Raw genomic sequence first — 3,899 nt, forward strand, 5'->3', positions numbered from 1 at the left:
GTGAACTCCTCCTGGCCTGGCTCGCGGAATGTCATTGTCCTCGATCCACAATCAATAGTAGCATAATACTGCGCCAGCCAATCCATGCCGAGCACAACGTCAAAGTCCTGCAGTTGACCTAAAACCAACAGGTCTGCGGGCATGATCCACGAATCCAACTGCACCGGACACGACGAACAATACTCTGCAACCTGTAACACATGGTCGGGGATCTGCACATCTCGTGCTTGTGACAATGACTCTAACTCTAGACCATGCAACAATACAAATGCTCAGCTAACAAAAGAATGTGAGGCACCGGTATCAAAAAGAGTACGAGCTCTAATGCCGAAAATCAAAATGATATCTGTCACCACTCGATCGGCTGCTAAAGAGTCCTTCACCTGGGCTGCATAGACTCTGCCACTCGGAGCTTGCTGTCGTCGCTCACCCTGACGTGGCCTGGATGCTCTATCCTCCTGGCGGTAGCTCGGTGGCTCCCCGTAAGACTGCTGCGGTATAGGCTGAGCTGATGCTGATGAGGGTGCTGGTGATGCTACTCGGGGACAAACTGCCATCATATGTCCTGGCTGTCCATATCCATAACACCGGCCCTCTCGCTGCTCACACTCTCGAGGCCAGTGTGGTCCTCCACAAATCCCACACTGCGGCGGTTCCTGTGACTGCCTCTGCTGACGACGTCCTCCAGAACGCTGATGCCACGAAGACCCACGACCCTAAGAGCGTGATCGTGGAGGTCTCGACGGACGCCTGCTACTCGATTGTCCTCCGTTGTCTGGAGCCGGGCGCTTCCTATCCTGACCCTGCTCCTATATCTCCGTCTGCTCACGGATCGATGCATTACCTCTCTCTACCCAAAGAGCCTGCTCCATAGACGCGTTCAAGATCCTCAACCTTTGCGCCTGAACGAACCTGAAGATTTCCGGTCTCAAACCTCGCTTAAACAGGTAAACTCTGTGCGCATCGTCCCGGGCCACAAATAGAACACAGTTCATGTCACACCCTGGGGCATAGCGGAAATCCGCCCGGCACGTGCACAGACCCGCCATACGTCTAAAACATATAAGGCGTCTAAAACAAAACGCTAAAAGAGACAATAGAAGAAAACATCTAGAAGTATCAGAGCAATATACATTATCTAGAGACTAAAGCAATATGAAGAGTAGAGAGCTAAAATCACTAATAAACCATAAAGTAGTACAACCACAGATCCAAATACAAGTACTAAAAGAGTACATAGGTGGTCTCTATACATGGTAAACAAAATCCCTCGCTCTCTCAAAACATAAAAAGAGGGAAAACCACCTAAGAGTAAAAGTGAATCCTCGCTATCTAGCTAGCGATCTTCTTGCCGCGGTCCCGTGCCTCCGCCGGTGCAGAGGGCTCTGAAAGGAAAACATAAAATAGAGGGCGTGAGAACTATTAAATAATAATTCCCAGTGGGCAATTACTGGCTTCAGTGAAATGCACCACTAGGCCCAAAACTAGGCAAGTAAGGTAAGTAAGGTGGGCAAAATAATATGAACAAATAATTCACTAAAATAAAAGCTTACTATAGCATGATGTGACTACTTTCATTAGTACTAATTTACCACATGATCTCTACTTTCATGAATTTACATAAGTAATAAACTACCACATGATCTCTACTTAGCATGAATTTGCATAAGTAATAAACTACCACATGATCTCTACTTAACACGAATTTGCATAAGTAATAAACTACCATGGCATAATTGCACAAGTATAAGCTCAACTCAATAATCACAAGCTAGAATGGTAATGTGTCATTATCTACTATTCTAGTCAAAGTCCAAAAGGTACAATATGTCACCAGTAACCCAATCCTATGGAAGCTACCCGTAGGTAGTCCAGCCTGCGCCGTGCCAACAATGGCCTCGTGGTAGTCAACATCCCCACTCTAGGAATGAGCCTCCCCCACGGCATCCTATTTTGGCACCCAATCCCGCACGGGCGAGCATATGTCCCGATGGCTATCTCCGGAGTGCCGACTTGTAGGGAGCGACCCTCACAAATATGTGCGAATGAGCACAATGGCATGCAAGCGAGTAAGTCCGTCCCACGTCCCAGTGGTTCATCACTGTTTCATCGGATCTAAAATCCGGAATACAGCACATGTCCCAAAAGGCCTGCCTCTATGTCATCGTGTCTAAAACACGAGATATAGTAACTGTCTCAATGGCCTATCTCTATGTCATCATGTCTAAAACATGGAATATAGCAGATGTCTAGGTGGCCTATCACTATGTCTCCAAATTGCAGTTCAACAATTTTCTAGTTCGAGTGTCCATTTATGGCACTTTTGTTTACTAAGTCATAGCATGACATTTATGCTTAAGAGTATATAATTCTAGTCACTTCCCACATAAGAGACATATTTTTAAATTGCAAATAAAGGCTATATAGCATGCATACTACTCATATGGCTTTACTACATAGAGTGAAATTATCATGATACATAATGCATGTGTGTCAGGCGCTCCAAAATTCATATAAATTCTACTTATTATGAATATGCATGCGTTTATAGTATACGAAAACAATAAACCACGTAGGAGGCATTTTCCTCCTATATCAATGAAGCCAAACCTACCGACGACAACGGAACCCTTCGTTTGCTCCGACGAGGGTGTCCACCACTCTCCTAGTACCCTAAAGGTATGGAAACAAGTGTCACAAGAACCTTACGAACAACATTTAGCTCAAACATTAAGCTTTTTAAGCTAAGGTGGGGAAAACTCACCGAATGCTAAAAAATCTCCCACGAATGCCAAAAGGGAGCTAGAGGCCTTCAAATCCCACCTAAAATAAAGTTCTAAACCAATCAATTTGGTTTTAGAAGCTACAAATCCAAAATTTCCATTTCTAACCCTAAAATCCAAAATTTAGGGTTCCCTCTAGCAAAATTCATCAAATCACGTATCAAAAGGGAAATACATGATACCAACCTCTCAAAAAGCTCCAAAACAAGCTCAAAGTCCTCAAGGGTTGAAGTTTGATCCTCAATTAAGCTCCAATCCAACTCTCCAAGCTTCTCCAATGGTGGTAGACCAACAAAAGACAAGAAGGAGAAGAAAAAAGAGATCAAAACTAGCTCAAATCCCTCAAAAATGAAAAAAAAATTATGGGGGGAAGAGCTCACCTTATCTCCTCTGGTCTAGGGCTCAAAAGAGCAGCCATAGGGGCTGGAGTGACTTTTATAGAGGTTGCAACAATTGCAAAAACACCCCTCCACGAAACAGCCCAAACTGCACTACGTACCGGTACACGGGTTTGTGTACCGGTACACATCCCACGAACCAGCCCAACCCGAGCCTCGGGTTGGCGCACTGGCTGCCAGGGCCGATGGCTGTACTGATACAGCCATCACCGCATACCGGTACACGGCCCTGCATCAAGCTACCCGAGAGCTGACCAAAAATCCGACTTTTCGGATTTTGATGCTAGGTTTTAAACCTCCAATCTCGGGGTTTGAGCCATGGGTCGAAACATTGTCAGCGACCCTCCACGGAGTGTGGAAAAGCTCAGAACACGAAACAAACACTCGAACCTTGCAATTTGCAAAGGTCCAGTGCGTCACAGTTCAAGAGTCGAGTAAACTCACGGATATATTCCTGAACTTGTCGCTCTCCTTGCTGAAGTTTCATCAAATCCTCCTCGAGCTTCTGCTTTACACTGTTGGAAAAATATATCCGATACAGCATGCCGCAGAACTCATCCCATCTCATCTGCAAAATCACCAACCTGTAATCTCATCTCACTCTCTTCCACATGCCAGTGCATCTCCTGTCAAGCAGTGAACTCTAAGGTGTACCTGCTCCCTCTCAGGAATAAACAAATCCTCGAACAATTTCTCCATCGCACTGACCCAGTCCAAT

General features: G+C 45.4%; 1 long non-coding RNA gene across 1 annotated transcript; it reads right to left on the reverse strand.

The window, feature by feature from the left end:
- Positions 2,639–3,010, reverse strand: LOC109718169. The gene is made up of 3 exons (XR_002218394.1): positions 2,970–3,010; positions 2,765–2,823; positions 2,639–2,673 (listed from the first exon to the last, which is right to left on the reverse strand). It is a non-coding gene; the product is annotated as an uncharacterized LOC109718169 (long non-coding RNA).

Source organism: Ananas comosus, linkage group 12 (assembly GCF_001540865.1).
Source record: "Ananas comosus cultivar F153 linkage group 12, ASM154086v1, whole genome shotgun sequence".
Lineage (NCBI taxonomy): Eukaryota > Viridiplantae > Streptophyta > Magnoliopsida > Poales > Bromeliaceae > Ananas > Ananas comosus.